This window comes from Thalassophryne amazonica, chromosome 3 (genome assembly GCF_902500255.1).
Source record: "Thalassophryne amazonica chromosome 3, fThaAma1.1, whole genome shotgun sequence".
Lineage (NCBI taxonomy): Eukaryota > Metazoa > Chordata > Actinopteri > Batrachoidiformes > Batrachoididae > Thalassophryne > Thalassophryne amazonica.
In genome coordinates, this window is record NC_047105.1 from 136,923,259 (window position 1) to 136,946,687 (window position 23,429).

Sequence of the window (23,429 nt, forward strand, 5' to 3'; positions counted from 1 at the left end):
ATGAGGGGTTACCGAGAGAGAATAAAATGAGGAGTATCACTTGCATTGTGAGGGAGCATCCGACATCAGACATTTTTGCCATGTGGCACATTTCTCTGTGCATGATCCAGCATGCAGGTGTTTGAATGCTGAGGTCCCCAGTGGCTGGAGAAGCCCAAGGGGACATCCAAGGCAGATAGATGGTTGTTTTAGAGATGTGGGAATGGACTGGTGGCTCTGTGGTGTCGTGGATGCGGCAAAAGCACAGCACCAGCGCATGCTCTCAGAGTTGAATTGACTTGAATGCAAAAGAGGGCAATTAACTCTCTGGTGGACTCTTTGGTGATGGTGGCAGAGAGGAGAACACTGGACAAACTGCTGAACGTTATGGACAATGCCAGTCACCTTCTCCACACCGTCATCAGCAACCAGAGGCGCCTCTTCAGCCACAGACTGCTCCTTCCCAAGTGCAGGACCAACAGACTGAAAATCTCCTTTGTCCCTCAGGCTATCAGACTGTACAACTCCTCACTCAAGGAGGAGGAGTAACAGGAAGACAGAGGACAGGAATGAGAGGAACAGCAGTAGCCAGTAAATCAGTAGCAATCAGTATGTCTGGTATTTATATTTCCAAATGATTTGTTTTTACTTTCACTTTTGATACTCTGTGTGCTTCTTACCCTGTGTGGTGCCATACAATGCTGCTGGAACCTCAGTTTCCCTGAGGGAGTCTTCCAAGGGATCAAAAAAATTCTGTCTAATCTAACATAAATGGACATGTGCCTCCTACGGTCAACACCTCAGTCTGATATCGCCGTACAGACCATGCCAGCAAGGTTAATAATTAATTTATTATATGGCTATTATATATACAGACACGCAAACTTACAGTATCGGCCAAATATACTGCTGACAGTGTTGGGCTCATTCGCTTTCTTCACCTCCATGAAGAACTTGCGAACAGATGGACCGGTTGTACCCTGGAAAGATTTCAATCTGTGATTTTTTCAGAGTCAAGGTCAAAGTCCTGTTAGAAGTGGCTTTTCATAAGCTAAATTACATATGATCAAATGTCAGGAGGATGTATTTCATTCTTGTACTTGAATCAAACTTTTTTGAGGTGTTGTCAGGTTTGTTTTTTCAGTTGTTTCAGTTTCTGAATGCTTTTTCAGATAATTTCTCAGAAAGCTGGTTATCTCTGCTCTGCACAATTTGTCATTGTTTTTTGGCACTTGGTTTCTGATTGATAAGTGGAAGACAAATAGCCATAAAATTGGAACCTCCATCCAATTTTGGTGATATAGGTAAAGCCATAACAGAAAAAAATGAGAGTGATTGAAACACTTTTGAATGAGATAGAATGCAAAAAGTACACCAAATTGGCTTTTCAATATTAAATTCAAACATCCACAAAATCCACAATCCGGATCAGATCCAATCAAACTTTGTCAGGTGATAGTGCCAGTCTGCACCTCACTTTCAAATATGAGAGTGATTGGGGCATGTAAAATATACATTAAATGGGGTTTTCAATGTTAAATATGAATTGCTACAAAAATCTGTAATCTGGATCAGATCGAGATCAAACTTTCAACCTACATAACACTTTAAAATATGAAAGAAATATGATCTTTTTTGACAGTTTTGAATTTTTGAAAATTCATCCAATGTTAAAAGATAAGGATTGTCCATGTTTTTTCCATGACTTTGACCTGTGACCTTGAAAATTGAATCAATCAATCAATCAATTTTTTTATATAGCGCCAAATCACAACAAACAGTTGCCCCAAGGCGCTTTATATTGTAAGGCAAGGCCATACAATAATTATGTAAAACCCCAACGGTAAAAACGACCCCCTGTGAGCAAGCACTTGGCTACAGTGGGAAGGAAACTCCCCCAGATGCTGTTTACATATTTATGGAGTACGTTCATGTCCGACTTGGTTTTTCTAATCGTGTTTTTAGCTTCCTGGTTTGTGACGAAAATACGCGTTGCAGACCGATTGTTGTGGTAACGGGTCTGATATGGGAAAATATCCAACCGATAATCAGCCAATCAGAGCTCGCATAGCGTTGCAGCCATATAATAATGTGTATTATTTGTCTTTGTGTTGCTCTCTGGTCTACAGCCCAGGAAAACCTGTCCTTTAATCTGCCATTAGTTGTGATTTCTGATGGGATCTAATCATTTCCACAATTTATTCAGGTGTGGTGCACCTTTGTTTCAGAATTTTAAGAAAGTGTTTGAGATTTGTTTGGAATTAAACAAAGTAAACTAGAGTTAGAATTGAACCAGCAACCCATGTAGAAGAAAGTAAATGATTTACTGCTGTAAATTACACCACATAAGCAAAAAAAGAACAAAATGTAAAGAGCAAAAAAAAAGCTCTTTATGTAAAGAGTAAAAAAAAAAGAACTCTTTATTTAAAGCGCCCTGTCAGTTCCAGTGGTTGCATTAAAATCATCAATGACCAAGTGAAGCTGTGAATAAAAGATCCTCGTCAGAGAGACATCAGTAATCACAGTTTAAGCACAGTCTGAGACAACAGAGACAACGCCCGGGCATTTCCATCCTGAATTCGGGGTTTTCACATATCCCATAATCCCTTGCATGCCAGAGAGTCGCTGCAGTCAAAACAACATAGAGAATCCACATGATGACAATTGTAAATTAATATAATACTACAAAAATTTATTTTTATGCTTTTTGTTACGTTAATAAGAGACTGCATGCATGATACCCTGAAGACTTGCTAAAACAATTCTAATGAAAAATCCGTGTCTGTTACATTTAATCTGCATGGAATTTAATAAACGCAAACTGAATTTCAGACATATATACGAGGTCTGTTAGAAAAGTATCGGACCTTTTTATTTTTTGCAAAAACCTGATGGATTTGAATCACGTGTGCTTGCATGAGCAAACCTTGAACGTTCGTGCGCATGCATGAACTGTTTCACACCTGTCGATTGCGTCATTTTCTGGTAAGCAGCCTTTGTGTGAGGACATGTGCTGTGCGCTCGGCGAATTTTCATTTCAAGAAAAAAGATGGAACGACTGGAGCAGCGCTGCATCAAAATTTCCCAGAAACTGGGCGACAGCCAGGCGGAAACCATTCGGATGATTCAGACGGCTTTCGGTGACTTTTCAGTCGTGTGACTATCCGAGAAATTGTGGAAGAGTTGGGCATGTCCTGTGAGACTTCAACACGGAGGCGCTTTTGCTGCGCCATCAGCAGCTTCGGCATGAATTTCACCATCACTCTTTTCATGGCCAAATCTTCTGTCACAGTGGAATGTGCCGAAAAAGTGCTGATGTCCACCTCTTCCGCAATTTTTCGGATAGTCACACGACAGTCCCGCATCACCACAGCGTTCACTTTGGAAATGATCTGGTCATTTCAGCATGTTGATGGCCGACCGGAGCATGGTGCGCTCGCCACCGTTGTGCGGCCGTCTTTATACCGGTTGTACTGCTCCTTAATCTGTGTGATGCCCATAGGATCATCACCGAAAGCCGTCTGAATCATCCGAATGGTTTCTGCTAAGTTTCTGGCAAAATTTGATGCGGCACTGCTCCAGTCGTTCCGTCTTTTTCATTGAAATGAAAATCCACCGAGCACACAGCACACGTCCCACACAAAGGTTGCTTCCCAGGAAATTATGTAATCGACAGGCGTGAAAAAGTTCATGCATGCGCACGAAGGTTCAAGGTTTGCTCATGCAAGCACACATGATTCAAATCCATCAGGTTTTTGCAAAAAAATAAAAAGGTCCAATGCTTTTCTAACAGAACTCGTATTAGTCTGGAACAAAGAGGACAAACAGTGTTGTAGAGAACAATAATCAAGACGTTAAAGAGCAAACTTCACTTTCCCCCAGAACAACATGATCAAATCAAATCAAATCAATTTTATTTATATAACGCCAAATCACAACAAACAGTTGCCCCAAGGCGCTTTATATTGTAAGGCAAAAGCCATACAATAATTACAGAAAAACCCCAACGGTCAAAACGACCCCCTATGAGCAAGCGTTTGGTGACAGTGGGAAGGAAAAACTCCCTTTTAACAGGAAGAAACCTCCAGCAGAACCAGGCTCAGGGAGGGGCAGCCTTCTGCTGGGACTGGTTGGGGCTGAGGGGAGAGAATCAGGAAAAAGACATGCTGTGGAAGAGAGCAGCGATCAATCACTAATGATTAAATGCAGAGTGGTGCATACAGAGCAAAAAGAGGTGAATTAAAAAGAAACACTCAGTGTATAATGGGAACCCCCCAGCAGTCTGAGTCTATAACAGCATAACTAAGGGATGGTTCAGGGTCACCTGATCCAACCCTAACTATAAGCTTTAGCAAAAAGGAAAGTTTTAAGCTTAATCTTAAATGTAGAGAGGGTGTCTGTCTCCCTAATCCGAATTGGTTGCTGGTTCCACAGGAGAGGAGCCTGAAAGCTGAAGGCTCTGCGTCCCATTCTACTCTTAAACATGGTTTACACATAGATGGTTTTGTCGGTGGGTAGTACGTAGACCGAAGTTTGCGGTAGTTCCAGCTGTTTTCACGGTGGAAAGGGGCGGAGCATTTTGCCTGCGTTTTGACCACCGTACTAGCCGCAAATACGCGGATAAAACACTGCTAAATCCACCGAATAAAGCAGCGTTTTGACACCGTAGCATCCGGCACACGTCAGGCAGCGGGGGTTAATACCCAGTTCTATCCTTTACAATTGCCAGGGTAAGACGCGTGAGAACGGCGGTGTTCTGCTGCCGCTGATAATGCCCTGTGTACCGCTGGATTTATCCAGGCAAATCCTGCATTACTCCAAGAACTTTTGCATAAAGGCACCGCCCGCAGAGTATAATAGGCTGAAGCAGCTGTCACTGCAGGGGGAGGGAGATCATACTCAGCCTTTTCTTCTCTTTCCTTTTCCCCTCCTCAACGTGTTGCTCCGTCTCCACCACAGGGCTACCCTCTTCTTCTGAACCAGACCTCTTGGTAAGTCCTTGCCGCTGCCAATTTTTTTTAGGAGGCATACTGGAGCTTCTCTGCAAAAATATCTGGAGCTGGCCGCGAGTGAGAGGCCTGCATGCAGCGTGCTAGCGTTTTTATATTGACCACCATCTATCGGCCATTTGGAACACCGTTACCGGGAGGTGGAGTTTAGAATGGCGTACTGTCCGCTAGCGCCGCCGTTTTGTCTGCCTCTTGTTGTTGAATAATTTTTTTGACGATTCCCGGTAAAGCCGGAACTAAGCCACGCCCCCTAGTGCCGGCGTTAACAATGGCGTGTGATCCTTAAGACGGCCAAAAACTCTTCCGGGACACTTCCGGGAGCTCTTACCATCTATGTGTAAACGGGGCTTTACAAACCCTAGGAACTACAAGTAAGCCTGCAGTCTGAGAGCGAAGCGCTCTATTGGGGTGATATGGTACTATGAGTTCCCTAAGATAAGATGGGACCTGATTATTCAAAACCTTATAAGTAAGAAGAATTTTAAATTCTATTCTGGAATTAACAGGGAGCCAATGAAGAGAAGCCAATATGGGTGAAATATGCTCTCTCCTTCTAGTCCCTGTCAGTACTCTAGCTGCAGCATTTTGAATTAACTGAAGGCTTTTCAGGGAACTTTTAGGACATCCTGATAATAATGAATTACAATAGTCCAGCCTAGAAGAAATAAATGCATGAATTAGCTTTTCAGCATCACTCTGAGACAAGACCTTTCTCATTTTAGAGATATTGTGCAAATGCAAAAAAGCAGTCCTACATATTTGCTTAATATGTGCATTGAAGGACATATCCTGATCAAAAATGACTCCAAGATTTCTCACAGTATTACTGGAGGTCAGGGTAATGCCATCCAGAGTAAGGATCTGGTTAGACACCATGTTTCTAAGATTTGTGGGGCCAAGTACAATAACTTCAGTTTTATCTGAGTTTAAAAGCAGGAAATTAGAGGTCATCCATGTCTTTATGTCTGTAAGACAATCCTGCAGTTTAGCTAATTGGTGTGTGTCCTCTGGCTTCATGGATAGATAAAGCTGGGTATCATCTGCGTAACAATGAAAATTTAAGCAATGCTTTCTAATAATACTGCCTAAGGGAAGCATGTATAAATCGGTCCTAGCACAGAACCTTGTGGAACTCCATAATTAACCTTAGTCCGTGAAGAAGACTCCTCATTTACATGAACAAATTGTAATCTATTAGATAAATATGATTCAAACCACTGCAGCGCAGTGCCTTTAATACCTATGGCATGCTCTAATCTCTGTAATAAAATTTTATGGTCAACAGTATCAAAAGCTGCACTGAGGTCTAACAGGACAAGCACAGACATGAGCCCACTGTCTGAGGCCATAAGAAGATCATTTGTAACCTTCACTAATGCTGTTTCTGTACTATGATGAATTCTGAAACCTGACTGAAACTCTTCAAATAGACCATTCCTCTGCAGATGATCAGTTAGCTGTTTTACAACTACCCTTTCAAGATTTTTTGAGAGAAAAGGAAGGTTGGAGATTGGCCTATAATTAGCTAAGATAGCTGGGTCAAGTGATGGCTTTTTAAGTAATGGTTTAATTACTGCCACCACCTGTGGTACATAGCCAACTAATAAAGATAGATTGATCATATTTAAGATCGAAGCATTAATTAACGGTAGGCCTCCCTTGAGCAGCCTGGTAGGAATGGGGTCTAATAGACATGTTGATGGTTTGGAGGAAGTGACTAATGAAAGTAACTCAGACAGAACAATTTTATTTTATAGAGCAACAGACTCTTTTTCCAGGCCAAATGAAGATCTTCTAAATTAGTGAGACGCCATTTCCTCTCCAGTTTACGGGTTATCTGCTTTAAGCTGCGAGTTTGTGGGTTATACCATGGAGTCAGGCACTTCTTAATTTAAGGCTCTCTTTTTCAGAGGAGCTACAGCATCCAAAGTTGTGCTCAATGAGGATGAAAAGCTATTGATGAGATAATCTATCTCACTCACACAGTTTAGGTAGCTACTCTGCACTGTGTTGGTATATGGCATTGGAGAACATAAAGAAGGAATCATATCCTTAATCCTAGTTACAGCTCTTTCAGAAAGACTTCTACTGTAATGAAACTTATTCCCCACTGCTGCATTGAAGTAAATGTTATTAAGAAATGACAAAAAGGGGTTTTCAGGGAATACTGTTAAGTCTTCAATTTCTATGCCATATGTCAGAACAAGATCTAAAGTGTGGTTAAAGTGGTGGGTGGGCTCATTTACATTTTGAGCGAAGCCAACTGAGTCTAATAATAGATTAAATGCAGTGTTGAGGCTGTCATTCTCAGCATCTATGTGGATGTTAAAATCACCCACTATAATTATCTGAGCTAAGCACTAAGTCAGACAAAAGGTCTGAAAAATCACAAAGAAACTCACAGTAATGACCAGGTGGATGATAGATAATAACAAATAAAACTGGTTTTTGAGACTTCCAATTTGGATAGACAAGACTAAGAGTCAAGCTTTCAAATGAATTAAAGCTCTGTCTGGGTCTTTGATTAATTAATAAGCTGGAATGGAAGATTGCTGCTAATCCTCCTTCTCGACCCGTGCTTCGAGCATTCTGACAGTTAGTGTGACTCAGGGGTGTTGACTCATTTAAACTAACATATTCATCCTGATGTAACCAGGTTTCTGTAAGGCAGAATAAATCAATATGTTGATCAATTATTATATCATTTACTAACAGGGACTTAGAAGAGCGAGGCCTAATATTTATATAATATAATATTATATAATATTATTATATAATAAACCACATTTAACTGTTTTAGTCTGTGGTGCAGTTGAAGGTGCTATATTATTTTTTTCTTTTTGAATTTTTATGCTTAAATAGATTTTTACTGGTTATTGGTAGTCTGGGAGCAGGCACCATCTCTACGGGGATGGGGTATTGGGATGGCAGGGGGAGAGAAGCTGCAGAGAGGTGTGTAAGACTACAACTCTGCTTCCTGGTCCCAACCCTGGATAGTCATGATTTGGAGGGTTTAATAAAATTGGCCAGATTTCTAGAGATGAGAGCTGCTCCATCCAAAGTGGGATGGATGCCGTCTCTCCTAACAAGACCAGGTTTTCCCCAGAAGCTTTTCCAATTATCTATGAAGCCCACCTCATTTTTTGGACACCACTCAGACTGTCAGCAATTCAAGGAGAACATGCAGCTAAACATGTCACTCCCGGTCCCAATCAGGAAGTGAGTGTAGCTCACAGCAACTCCCATTGAAAATAACAGAGAGACAGCCTGTGATTCTAACGTTTATATAAAACAAATGCAATAACATCTATCAACCCAGAGAATATATTCATGAGAGTTTTAGGCACAATATAAAAATAGTTTTATGTTGCGATGTTAATGGTGTTGTCCGTGTGCAGCGGTTAAAGTGAAGCCCGATCAGAGCGTCTCAATGCAGTTCTCAATGTTACTGAGATCTCGCAGCGCGGCAACCTCTCCCAAGTTTTGCGGGATTTGAAACCTGAAAAGCCTCAATGGGAAATCATGCAAGATTTTTTTTGACAGTGTTTCCCTTGCAGTTTCAGTTTTGTAGATTATATATATATATATATATTTTTTTTTTTTATTTATTTATTCATTTATTTATTTATTTATTTTTTTACAGGAAACAAAGGACTTCAGGTGTAATGTGGCTCACGCTGTAATTTGAAGCAATAAAAGACTAACTAGTGCAGCACACTCGTACAGTGCAAACCTTCACCAACACTTGTTTCCATTTCCACAAAATTTCACCTTAAAAAACCTATCAAGGTCAAAGTCCTGTTAGAAGTGGCTTTTCATAAGCTAAATTACATATGATCAAATGTCAGGAGGATGTATTTCATTCTTGTACTTGAATCAAACTTTTTTGAGGTGTTGTCAGGTTTGTTTTTTCAGTTGTTTCAGTTTCTGAATGCTTTTTCAGATAATTTCTCAGAACGCTGGTTATCTCTGCTCTGCACAATTTGTCAGTTTTTTGGCACTTGGTTTCTGATTGATAAGTGGAAGACAAATAGGCATAAAATTGGAACCTCCATCCAATTTTGGTGATATAGGTAAATCCATAACAGAAAAAAATGAGAGTGATTGAAACACTTTTGAATGAGATAGAATGCAAAAAGTACACCAAATTGGCTTTTCAATATTAAATTCAAACATCCACAAAATCCACAATCCGGATCAGATCCAATCAAACTTTGTCAGGTGATAGTGCCAGTCTGCACCTCACTTTCAAATATGAGAGTGATTGGGGCATGTAAAATATACATTAAATGGGGTTTTCAATGTTAAATATGAATTGCTACAAAAATCTGTAATCTGGATCAGATCGAGATCAAACTTTCAACCTACATAACACTTTAAAATATGAAAGAAATATGATCTTTTTTGACAGTTTTGAATTTTTGAAAATTCATCCAATGTTAAAAGATAAGGATTGTCCATGTTTTTTCCATGACTTTGACCTGTGACCTTGAAAATTGAATCAATCAATCAATCAATCAATCAATCAATTTTTTTATATAGTGCCAAATCACAACAAACAGTTGCCCCAAGGCGCTTTATATTGTAAGGCAAGGCCATACAATAATTATGTAAAACCCCAACGGTCAAAACGATCCCCTGTGAGCAAGCACTTGGCTACAGTGGGAAGGAAAAACTCCCTTTTAACAGGAAGAAACCTCCAGCAGAACCAGGCTCAGGGAGGGGCAGTCTTCTGCTGGACTGGTTGGGGCTGAGGGAGAGAACCAGGAAAAAGACATGCTGTGGAGGGGAGCATTCTTGACTATCGGGATATGAATTCTCAATAAAAATTTCATAAAGAAATACAAAAAATTGTGGGCTCCATGCCGTTCACAAACAAGCAAACAAACAAACATAACTTCTGCCCAACTTCGTTGGCAGAGGTAACTAGAAGTGAACAAATGTCAGGAGTATGTATTCACAACCCCAATTCCAATGAAGTTGGGACGTTGTGTAAAATTTTAATAAAAACAGGATACAATGATTTGCAAATCCTCTTCAACCTATATTCAATTTAATACACCACAAAGACAAGATATTTAAAGTTCAAACTGATAAACGTTATTGTTTTGTGCAAATATTTGCTCATTTTGAAATTGATGCCTGCATCACGTTTCAAAACAAAAACAATAAAGTTTATCAGTTTGAACATTAAATATCTTGTCTTTGTGGTGTATTCAATTGAATATAGGTTGAAGAGGATTTGCAAATCATTATATTCTTTTTTATTTACATTTTACACAATGTCCCAACTTCACTGGAATTGGGGTTTTACTCTCTTCTCTTCCTCTTGGTTTCCTCCCTACAGCCATCACCTCGTTCATCATCTTTTTCATATTCAAGTATTTTCCACCAGATACATTAATAAATTATCTGTAACTGTGAAGGCTTTTGGTTCTCTGACCCGAGGTGTACATTGGATACCACCAAGGAATATGGTTGGCACAGGAAATATGTGGGTTCAGGGGCAGGAGTTCTCAAGTCTCGGGTGAGAGTCAGGTAGCAAAGGGAAGAAGGGCTGTAATCACTGTGTCGGCAGATGCGCCTTGTGAGCTGCACTCCCACATTTCCAGCACAGTACTGCACACTGTTCTGTGCTACACCCTCTAATTTACAGGCTGACAGGGAGCAGGTGTTTGGGACAAAGTCTACAGAGATGAAGCTGGAGGGAGGGATCCTACGAGCTGTTTGTGTCTGCTATTACCAGGCTCCCCACTGGACTGAATATAAAGAGGCCTCTCTATTTGTATGCAAAATGTGTTTTTCCCTCTGCTATTTCATGGCCCAAGGTCACACTTCCAGGGTTTGTCTTGTGAATGCAGTTCCACCCCTGAGGCATCAGCCAGCAAGACAATTAACAGACACTTTGTATTTTATTGTGCTCCTGTGGGAGAGATGGTTGACTGCCACAATGACCCTGTCCTGATCTTCTCAGGCAAACATTATTACAGACGAGGTTGCTCTCAAACCAAAGTCCTGTTGGAATGTACGTTCAGTGACAATAAAACGACACATACATTACAAGCCAACAGTCCTGCAGTGAAAGTTAACTTTATGAAACTAATAAATTATAGTTGTCGACACCATGTTCGAGAGATGCTGAATCAGCTCAAAGGAATTTTTCTGCATTTATAATATTTGAACAGTATATTAATTATGCTGATACACTCTACTGATGCAGAAACAAGCTCAACAAAAAAAGTAAATGATGTTTTTTGACTGCAATGTTCAGCTGTCTGAGTTAAATAACACTGTTCAACATGATTTTTCTTGCATGGAGTTTCAAACGAAATTTGAAGATCGAACAGCACCAGAACATTAGTGGTGACTGGTATTCTGCTTGAATTGCAAGCAGAATATCCTTTAACACTTTAGTGAACGCTGTCCCCGTGGAATGATATGTTCGAAATGCAGAATGCAGTGGCTCAAAGAGATTATTTTCAGTAATGACGCATAATGAACCAAAGCAACATATCTGCTGTAATTGTTGTGGTGCCATCTGTTATGGAGGTTTTTTTTTTTTATTGGTTCTCTGCTGTTCGGGTCATACAGTAGTGTTCAGAATAATAGTAGTGCTATGTGACTAAAAAGATTAATCCAGGTTTTGAGTATATTTCTTATTGTTACATGGGAAACAAGGTACCAGTAGATTCAGTAGATTCTCACAAATCCAACAAGATGAAGCATTCATGATATGCACACTCTTAAGGCTATGAAATTGGGCTATTAGTAAAAAAAGTAGAAAAGGGGGTGTTCACAAAAATAATAGTGTATAGTGTAATAATAGTGTGGCATTCAGTCAGTGAGTTCGTCAGTTTTGTAGAACAAACAGGTGTGAATCAGGTGTCACCTATGTAAGGATGAAGCCAACACCTGTTGAACATGCTTTTCTCTCTGAAAGCCTGAGGAAAATGGGACGTTCAAGACATTGTTCAGAAGAACAGTGTAGTTTGATTAAAAAGTTGATTGGAGAGGGGAAAACTTCAGGTACAAAAAATTATAGGCTGTTCATCTACAATAATCTCCAATGCTTTAAAATGGACAAAAAAAAAAAAACCAGAGACGCGTGGAAGAAAACAGAAAACAACCATCAGGAATAACCAGAATGGCAAAGGCTCACCCATTGATCAGCTCCAGGATGATCAAAGACAGTCTGGAGTTACCTGTAAGGGCTCTGACAGTTAGAAGACACCTGTGTGAAGCCAATTTATTTGCAAGAATCCCTGCAAAGTCCCTCTGTTAAATAAAAGATGTGCAGATTTGCCAAGGAACACATCAACTGGCCTAAAAGGAAATGGAGGAATATTTTGTGGACTGATGAGGGTAAAATTGTTCTTTTTGGGTCCAAGGTCCACAGACAGCTTGTGAGATGACCCCCAAACTCTGAATTCAAGCCACAGTTCACAGTGAAGACAGTGAAGCATGGTGGTGCAAGCATCATGATATGGGCATGTTTCTCCTACTATGGTGTTGGGCCTATATATCGCATACCAGGTATCATGGATCAGTTTGGATATGTCAAAATATGAAGAAATCATGAAAAACTGTGGTTATACAACTAAATACTAGTTCAGTGATTCACAGGATTGCTAAAAAAGCAGCTTGAACATAACAGTTTTGAGTTTGTAGCGTCAACAGCAGATGCTACTATTATTGTGAACACCCCCTTTTCTACTTTTTTTTTTACTAATAGCCCAATTTCATAGCCTTAATAGTGTGCATATCATGAATGCTTGGTCTTGTTGGATTTGTGAGAATCTACTGAATCTACTGGTACCTTGTTTCCCATGTAATAATAAGAAATATACTCAAAACCTGGATTAATCTTTTTAGTCACATAGCACTACTATTATTCTCAACACTACTGTATCTGGTGTGTCTTCCTCCTCCTGCGTCTTGTGTATGTTTGAGTTTTGTCTATATGTTGCATCCTCATCGTCTGTTTTGTGTGTCACATGTGTCCCTGGGTCAACTGTCATGTCAGTGTCCATGTCTGCTGTCACGTCTGTGTCCGCGTCAGCTGTCTATGTCTCTGTCAGTCATGTGCATATGTGGGGGCACAGTGGCTGAGCAGCCGAACGGCAGTCTTCGCCAGATCACCCTTGTTTGGCAGGATTGCCTATGGTACCTATTTTGTTCTGTTCATTGTGGCTCCATTGTTTGGTGTGAAGATTAATCCGCATGGTAAGTCTTGTGTGAAAAAACCTGCTTCTAAAATGAAAGAGTCGTTATCTACATGACTCACAGCATCGCACCTGTTCCGGTGCCGAAACAGTGATTTTGTGATTTTTCCCTCAGCATTGCCTGTTCTTTTGTTAAAAGTACTTCTTGTTTTCCGTCACAATTGTTCTGGACTTCACTTGTTTTGTCACATTGTATTTTTAAATAACTATTTGTTTGGCACAAAGTCTTCTGAGTCCTGGCTGTCTGCATTTCCTATTCTGAACCCTAACATTAATCCACTTTTTTCATGAAATGGTACCATTAACATATATATGGATAAGGGCCCATTCACACATAGTGCGAAGTTTGGTCCAATACAGCGAAACAGCATGAAACAGTTCAAATTAGCACACCATGAAACATTGTGCCAACGGGCAGGTGTGCACGATCCCAGTGTGAGAATTCGTGCATGCAACAGTGTCTTCAAAGCAGGAACAATGCAAGGTGCACCACATCTCACTGCTTATGTGGAAATAAAAACAGCTGGTACCTGTAGGACCACATCGCACCGCTTATGTGGAATAAATTAAAAAAAAAAAAAGATGAGAACCGGTGCTTTTCAAAAGCTCTGATTGTCAGTCAGAAACTTTATCACCGACCTACGGAGCTGTCAGTTGGAAAGCTGTGGGAATCTGCCTCATATGAGGAAGGACATAGAAATATTACCAAAAAAATTAAAATCACACAACATATAAAAACACTGCATTTATCAAACGAGCAATACAAATATGATCAATCAATCAATCAATCAACTTTTTTCTTATATAGCGCCAAATCACAACAAACAGTTGCCCCAAGGCGCTCTATATTGTAAGGCAAGGCCATACAATAATTATGAAAAACCCCAACGGTCAAAACGACCCCCTATGAGCAAGCACTTGGCTACAGTGGGAAGGAAAAACTCCCTTTTAACAGGAAGAAACCTCCAGCAGAACCAGGCTCAGGGAGGGGCAGTCTTCTGCTGAGACTGGTTGGGGCTGAGGGAAAGAACCAGGAAAAAGACATGCTGTGAAGGGGGGCAGAGATCGATCACTAATGATTAAATGCAGAGTGATGCATACGGAGCAAAAAGAGAAAGAAACAGTGCATCATGGGAACCCCCCCACAGTCTACGTCTAAAGCAGCATAACCAAGGGATGGTCCAGGGTCACCTGATCCAGCCCTAACTATAAGCCTTAGCGAAAAGGAAAGTTTTAAGCCTAATCTTAAAAGTAGAGAGGGTATCTGTCTCCCTGATCTGAATTGGGAGCTGGTTCCACAGGAGAGGAGCCTGAAAGCTGAAGGCTCTGCCTCCCATTCTACTCTTACAAACCCTAGGAACTACAAGTAAGCCTGCAGTCTGAGAGCGAAGCGCTCTAATGGGGTAATATGGTACTACGAGGTCCCTAAGATAAGATGGGACCTGATTATTCAAAACCTTATAAGTAAGAAGAAGAATTTTAAATTCTATTCTAGAATTAACAGGAAGCCAATGAAGAGAGGCCAACACGGGTGAGATATGCTCTCTCCTGCTAGTCCCCGTCAGTACTCTAGCTGCAGCATTCTGAACCAACTGAAGGCTTTTTAGGGAACTTTAGGACAACCTGATAATAATGAATTACAATAGTCCAGCCTAGAGGAAATAAATGCATGAATTAATTTTTCAGCATCACTCTGAGACAAGACCTTTCTGATTTTAGAGATATTGCGTAAATGCAAAAAGGCAGTCCTACATATTTGTTTAATATGCGCTTTGAATGACATATCCTGATCAAAAATGACTCCAAGATTTCTCACAGTATTACTAGAGATCAGGGAAATGCCATCCAGAGTAACAATCTGGTTAGACACCATGCTTCTAAGATTTGTGGGGCCAAGTACAATAACTTCAGTTTTATCTGAGTTTAAAAGCAGGAAATTAGAGGTCATCCATGTCTTTATGTCTGTAAGACAATCCTGCAGTTTAGCTAATTGGTGTGTATCCTCTGGCTTCATGGATCGATAAAGCTGGGTATCATCTGCGTAACAATGAAAATTTAAGCAATACCGTCTAATAATACTGCCTAAGGGAAGCATGTATAAAGTGAATAAAATTGGTCCTAGCACAGAACCTTGTGGAACTCCATAATTAACTTTAGTCTGTGAAGAAGATTCCCCATTTACATGAACAAACTGTAATCTATTAGACAAATATGATTCAAACCACCGCAGCGCAGTGCCTTTAATACCTATGGCATGCTCTAATCTCTGTAATAAAATTTTATGGTCAACAGTATCAAAAGGAGCACTGAGGTCCAACAAAACAAGCACAGAGATAAGTCCACTGTCCGAAGCCATAAGAAGATCATTTGTAACCTTCACTAATGCTGTTTCTGTACTATGATGAATTCTAAAACCTGACTGAAACTCTTCAAATAGACCATTCCTCTGCAGGTGATCAGTTAGCTGTTTTACAACTACCCTCTCAAGAATCTTTGAGAGAAAAGGAAGGTTGGAGATTGGCCTATAATTAGCTAAGATAGCTGGGTCAAGTGATGGCTTTTTAAGTAATGGTTTAATTACTGCCACCTTAAAGGCCTGTGGTACATAACCAACTAACAAAGATAGATTGATCATATTCAAGATTGAAGCATTGAATAATGGTAGGACTTCCTTGAGCAGCCTGGCAGGAATGGGGTCTAATAAACATGTTGATGGTTTGGATGAAGTAACTAATGAAAATAACTCAGACAGAACAATCGGAGAGAAAGAGTCTAACCAAATACCGGCATCACTGAAAGCAGCCAAAGATAACGATGATCCATCTGTTCCTCTGTAGATGACACATGGTCATAAAATAATCATGCTCTGAGGTTTTTTCAGGGTCCTGACAAGAAAGTCTTTGACACAGTAAAGGACGAGGCTAAAGTGGTCTACTAATTACTTACTAACTAGTTACCACACAAACAGTCTGAATGTTCTGATACTTTGAGCATGTTCAGTTGTCCAGAAACTCATTTTATCTTTGTTGTGGTTTTATTATTGCCTTCATCACTGCATATTCCATGGATGTGAAACCTGCCTTTGCCCGCAATGACAACAAAAGTAAATAAAGAAAGCCGTATCTAAATCTCTTTGGCATCTACACTTATTTCACTCTGGGTCCCAACAGCAGATCAAGATGGATTTCTATGTTGGTTTGGTACAGGTTTTACACCAGAATTCCATTCCTAACATAACTCCACATTACATGGAGAATGGGCAGGCATTTCGAACAAGGAACCTTTTGCTGTGGAAATAAGAACATGGTGGAAACTACAAATATTCCAGTTTTGTAATCAATAGTTTCAATGTTAACAGCAATAGAGATTTAAAGACCACAACTGTGATTCCAGGAGACAGAGGACCATGATCAGACACACAAAGTCAAAAGGACACTCTGTTGTGAAAGTGTCGTGACACGGACCCACAACAGGGGGCGTTAATGAATGGACAATGGATAAGCCAAAAAGTAACAATTTAATGTTGTGAATCGCACAACGAAGTACAGACAAAAACAATATGGTGGAATGTCAATTATACACAAGGTGACGTGTGGGCAGGCTCGAAGATAGAAGACGTCTGGCGAGAGAAGAGCCGGATCCCACACAGCTTCCACCACCAATGGACCTGAAGAACACCGGAGCCGCCAAGCCCTGCGCCCCAGGTGGCCACTGTCTTCAGCAGTCAGACCCGGTACTGCTGGCAGAGAACAGAAACAGTATTGATGAGTGTGAATTCGCACACTCAGTAATCCCACAGTCTGTGTTCTTTAAGGAGGGAGCACCTCCACTTCCAATCACACACTCGTGCAGCTCCTGTCTAACCACTTATCTGGTTGGGGTGTGAAGCGAAGCCGTCGCTGATCACACCAAACGCCAATCCCACAGATAAGGCAAACACCACAGGAAAACGGCTGCAAAAGAGTTCAGACTATTATTCAGTTTTAAGGTTCAGCAGAGAATTAATTACCTGAATCGTAGTTGATTTCTCGGCGAGGAGGTGGAGTCGCAGTCCGGCCTTTATGGAGATGGTGATGAGTTGACTGAGTGACAGCTGGTGCTGATGAAGAGTGACAGCTGTCACTCCCAGTGGCTCCAGCGCCCTCTCATGCTTGAAGCCCGCACTCCAAGCAGGGCGCCATCTGGTGGTGGTGGGCCAGCAGTACCTCCTCTTCAGTGGCCCACACAACACACTCATCTGCTCACACTTTAAAAACACTACAAAGATGGATGCACTGTCTTTGGCCCGCTTCACACATAACACGAAAGACGCAGTAACCAGAAGAAAATCTGCGAACCATAAACAAAATGGGGAACCACGAAACATTCCACTTGCTGTTGGGAGGGACGCACGGTCGGACAGAATACCGTGGTGACGGTTTCATGCATGGTTGTGTTTGCGCGCATGAACACAGTGCAAGCACGTGGAAAGTCGTACACACAGAAGCGGAGCAGAAAATTTATAAATAAATTAATAAATGAATTAATAGCTCCAGGAATACAACCCCAATTCCAATGAAGTTGGGACATTGTGTAATATGTAAATAAAAACAGAATACAATGATTTGCAAATCCTCTTCAACCTATATTCAATTGAATACACCACAAAGACAAGATATTCAATGTTCAAACTGATAAACTTTATTGTTTTTGTGCAAATATTTGCTCATTTTGAAAAGGATGCCTACAACACGTTGGTATGTGGTATGTTTACCACTGTCTTACATCACCTTTCCTTCTAACAACATTCAATAAGTGTTTGGGAACTGAGGACACTAATTGTTGAAGCTTTGTAGGTGGAATTCTTTCCCATTCTTGCTTGATGTACGACTTCAGGTGTTCAACAGTCTGGAGTCTCCGTTGTCGTATTTTGTGCTTCATAATGCTCCACACATTTTCAATGTGTGACAGGTCTGGACTGCAAGCAGGCCAGTCTAGTACCCGCACTCTTTTACTATGAAGGCAGGCTGTTGTAACACATGCAGAATGTGGCTTGGCATTGTCTTGCTGAAATAAGCAGGGATGTCCCTGGAAAAGATGTTACTTGGATGGCAGCATGTGTTGCTCCAAAACCAGGATGTACCTTTCAGCATTGATGGTGCCATCACAGATGTGTAAGCTGCCCATGCCATGGGCACTAACACACCCCATACCATCACAGATGCTGGCTTTTGAACTTTGCCCTGGTAACAATCTAGATGGTCTTTGTCCTCTTTTGTCTGGAGGACACGACAGCCATGATTTCCAAAATCAATTTGAAATGTGGACTCCACAGCACACTTTTATATCAAGCAAGATTGGGACAGAATTCCACCTACAAAGCTTCAACAATTACTGTCCTCAGTTCCCCTGTTTCTCCTGCAGCAGAAGAAGCAGGGGTGTTTACATGTTTGAATGCATGTGGGACATGTGGAACTCAACCTGTAAACCACTTTTTAAATTTTGTTAATAGGCCAAGTATAACTTGAATTATGTTTATTAATTTACACAATGCTTTTTCCTGGATAGTATGATCATATTTGCTGGGCATTTTGCAGACACATGCAGCAGAAATGACTCATTTCCTCATTCTGCCTCAGGAAACAGAGGGCTGGAAAGAAACATGACTCCCTCATCTGCAGCAGGAGGAAGGGATGTGAAGAAAAATGACTCCCTATATTATCATTGGTGGAAAACTCATGAGCTAACCAATCAAAATCACCAAGTGCACGTGGGTTTTATGACAACCCACAAACCCCATGTGGCAGTGCTTGTGTATTTGTGTGTGTGTGTGTGTTGTTTGCACGAGCACGTTTTGTGAACAGGACTTTTCTTGCATCTCTCTCTCTCTCTCTCCCTCTCTGTCTGCAACAGCAAACAAGTTAAAAAAAAATACAGAAATTTTTCTTCATCACTGGTGTAAAATATATTACCTAATAAACAATGATCCCCAATCCACGTAAAGACAATTAAAGCGCAGAGCATGTAATCAGAGTGTGATGACGAAGTGGACTTTATTGTTTTGGTCTGGATGAACGAGAGCAGGTGGATCCACCAATCTGTGCGCAAAGATCTGCACATTGGATCGGACCGTGCACTTCTCTTTCCAGCTTCTCCAGGACCCAGAGCTCTGCTCCAGTGCCTTAGTCCTGGAACACAGAGCAGAATGCAGACACGCACTGCCACAGCAGTAAGCAGGCTCCAAGGGCGGAGAACACAGGAGTCCAGGTAGAAACACCCCCCCCCCCCCATAGTCCAAAAGACCTTTTTCTATTGTTGTTTTTTTGTTGTTGTTGCCACAAACACAGGACAATCTGTACCAACACCAAGGAAAATGCTAAAAAAAAAAAAAGGAATTAGGGGAAAATACACATGGCTATTGAAATGCAATAACTGTACAAAATTTTGCTCGATTAGCACTACGCTGCACGCGAGGTGTACTCGGCTCAACCAGCGGTCAAATCGGCATGTGGTACAACTCAGAAAGTGGCGAATGGACCAATCAGAAGATGGCAAAATCCCATACCATACAATAATTCTCATTACAGACCTTTGCTGCTGCCACAGAATGCTAGATTTTGCTTACTGATTGCTTGATATGAAAACTTTAGATTACTGAATGCCTATTTGATGATTAACCCAGAAAGGCAGAGACCCCAAGACTGATCACCCGTATACCTGACCTGTTGCCTGTTTTGTCTGCTGCTAATTTGGGAACTGCCATTTGAGTTGCACTTTTGAGGTAATGAACCAGTGTTCACTTGCCTGTCATTGTGGTTCTCTGTGTTGGGGTTCATAGCCAATCCATTACAGCTGGTAGTTGCTGTCCTCTGCTATGCACTAACAGGTTGGAGCAGATTGTTCAATATACACCTGGCATTAAAACATGTCTCATAGATTGTATGTAGATCTGGTTTTAACCTAATTGCATTTGCACCTATCGTTCATGTGTCTCCAGGATAGGCTCCAGCCCCCACCCCCCAATGGAATCACATCACATTACTTCTGGTTTAGTACAAAAACAACAAACAAAAACAACATTTTCTTACATTTCAAAGTGAGAGAAAAAGCCATCTTCAGCAGTTTGAATGCTGAAGACAAAAAAGCAGAGGAGAATGCTGATTTCGGTAGCTATATATGTTTGAGCAGTGGAAGTTCAAAGGATGATCAGGATGCTAGAACACACTAAAGACTGATGCCAATGGAGGTGAACCTTCACAAACTGTTGTGCCAATCAAACCTTTGATTTCATTTGCACAGGACTGCAGTTGGTGTTATCAACAAGATACATACTGCTGCACCACATATATGCCATGCACAGCTCAAGAGAGGTTTGCACTCTAAAAATAACTGTTTGAGGTTGTCTTGACATTTGAATATGTGTATTTTCTGTACATTCTTTACATGCTTTACATCAGGCATTCAGTGTGTGTGTGTGTGTGTGTGTGTGTGTGTGTGTGTGTGTGTGGGCAAATGTGTGGGTAGGAGATTACCCATTTGTACAAAGGTTACAATTCAGCACTGGATAGGTCACACATTTTCATTTTATTTCAGTCACATGCTGAGCAGAGATGTCAAATCATATCTTGAAGGACAGAGCTGAGAATACTTTCCAGACCAACAGCTTGTCTCATTGAGTCAGCAGCAGCCTCAATGCCATGTCTTGTTTTTGATGCAGATGTGTGTCCAAAAGGATCTTCAGTAAGTTGCAGAAATAACAATAGCTGAATGGGACCATTGGCTTGGATATGACCATGGTGGGCTGGAAGCAGGAATAGCTTGGTAAATACGAGGGTGGCAGATAGCATGCTGTTTGCAGATGCTTTATAAATGCCTGAGTAGGCTGTCAGACTGAAGTGGTCTGGCATTTCACAATTTGTGATGAATAAAGCAAAGAACATAATGTAATGGTGCTATGTTTGTGTGGCACTGAGCAGGAAAAACTGTGCTGGGGAAAAATTATTTTGCTTGTGTGCTCATGAAACATCTGATATTATAAAGTACACCAGCTTGTTGGCCGTGGGGATCCACGAGCTCTAGATTGGGCAGTGTTTATAAAATACATAGCTTACATTTTTTCAAGGGTGGTAATAAATTAAGCAAATCTTGTATGAGTTGGAACAGCGTGTGAGTACAGAATGGTTTTAGAATGTTAGACCTCAACAATTTTTAGAAGAACTCAACCATTTAATTTCCTGTTTATTATGTAATTATTTAATGTTAATTTGTTGTATTAATGTATGAATTTGATTAGATTACATAGAACTTTATTGATCTCTTGGGAAGACTCCCTCAGGGAAATTGAGGTTCCAGCAGCATTATATAGCAGCACACCGGGTAAGAATTAGAGGTGGGCGGATCAATCCTAATATCGATAATATCGATACCAATGTTGGTATTAATATTGAATGATCCTCGTGTAAAAAGATCAATACTCAAGCTTTTTTTCTCTCCTGCATGTACTGACTGCTGCGCACGCAGATTCGTCAAAGTCTACTCTCTATCTGTAAGAGCAGTGCTGTGCTGTGTCACACAACATGAGCAGCACCCCCCCCCCCCCCCCCCCCCCGGTCTATTGTTGTTGCGTCATCATGTGGCTCAGCGGCGCCAGCCAACAGCCATGCAGGTGGGCTCAGCCTGGCCTGCCCACTCAGTGCTCCTCAAGTCAACCCTCCACCTCAGGAGATGTTGTTTTCAGTTGTGTTGAGTGATTTTTTTAAACAAAAATGTTGATTGTGAAAATAAAGTATTTTGTTGTCACGTACAATATTTGGCGAAATTCTATCCTAGGTCTTTTGAATCCTTTGGATCTATGAAGCTTAGGAGCCAAGATGGCGCCTGTGTGTTTGGCATGCCGTCAGCCCCGTCTTTACCGCTCGTCGAGTTTTTTGTTATTTGTTGCTGTGTTTTTGCTTTGTGTGTTCTGCTGGGACACCTCTGCCTTGCTTGTGTATAATCGTCAGTCTCTCTTGGACATTAATGCTCTTTATGAGCCGCTGCTGTCGTCTGGGTCCGAGCTGGGAGGGCCCCGCCCTGCTCTGTCACCTGTGTTCATGGAGGTCCCGCTCCACCTGCTCCGTTTTCCTTGTGCTCCTCTCCGGAGGAGGCAATTTAGAAGGCGCGGAAAGCGGAGTGGTGCATCAGTGAAATTTAAGTTTTACCTGGCAGCCTTCACCAGAGGGCCTGATCCTCGCCTCCTGTGGGATGGACGATATTTTTGGCGTGGGAGCGCGTGCTGCACACGAGAGGCTGCTGGATTCGTCCTGTTGTTCCTGGACTGTCCTCTCCAATGACCGGACCGGCTCCGCTAAAGCTGTGTCCGTTTGTGCCGCAGCTTCCTGCTGCTGCCTCTCGCCGGGCTGTGGAGTTTTTACGCTGGTGCTGTCGTCTGCGGGCTCGCAGACATGGTGTTTCACCTGAGCTCCTCCGGCCGCTGAAACACGCTGCGTCACTGGCTGCTGAGGAGCAGAACTTCCGCATGACTTCATTAAAATCTGTTGATCCCACCGAGATCCTTAGTTTGGGTCTCATTAACATCAGATCGTTGTGTCTGAAGTCATTGCTGGTGAATGACTTAATTGTGGATCATCACCTGGATATGCTTGGATTATGTGAAACCTGGCTTAAATCCACAGCTGTCCTTCCTCTGAATGAGGCCTGCCCACCTGTGTACACTTTTAGTCACGTTTCACGTGATGTGAGGAAAGGTGGGGGTGTTGCTTTTATTTAAAAATCCAAGTTTACTTTAGTAACTGTTGGGGGTCATAAATATAATTCATTTGAGTATCTGATTCTCCATTAAGCCCATGATGCTTAGTACTGTCAAGGTCATAAAAAATCAGCTATGTTAGATGAATTTGGCGCGTTCATCTCTAGTCTTTCAACTAGTGTAGACAACACTTTGATTATTGGTGACTTTAACATTCATATAAATAAGCCCTCTGATCCCCTTGGTAAATCATTTATGGAAATCATGGATGCACTAGGATTTCGGCAGTTCATTCATGGTTCAATGCATATCAGTGGTAATACTCTGGATTTGGTTCTTGCACGTGGCCTTGCTGTCACAAATATCGACATCCTGCCTCTTGCATCGGCGGTCTCTGACCACTCGCTTATTAGGTTTATAATTACTCTGCTGTGTTTAGTGGAGCAACAACCTTGCCTATCATTGCGGCGACGTATTAAACCTTCAACTTTG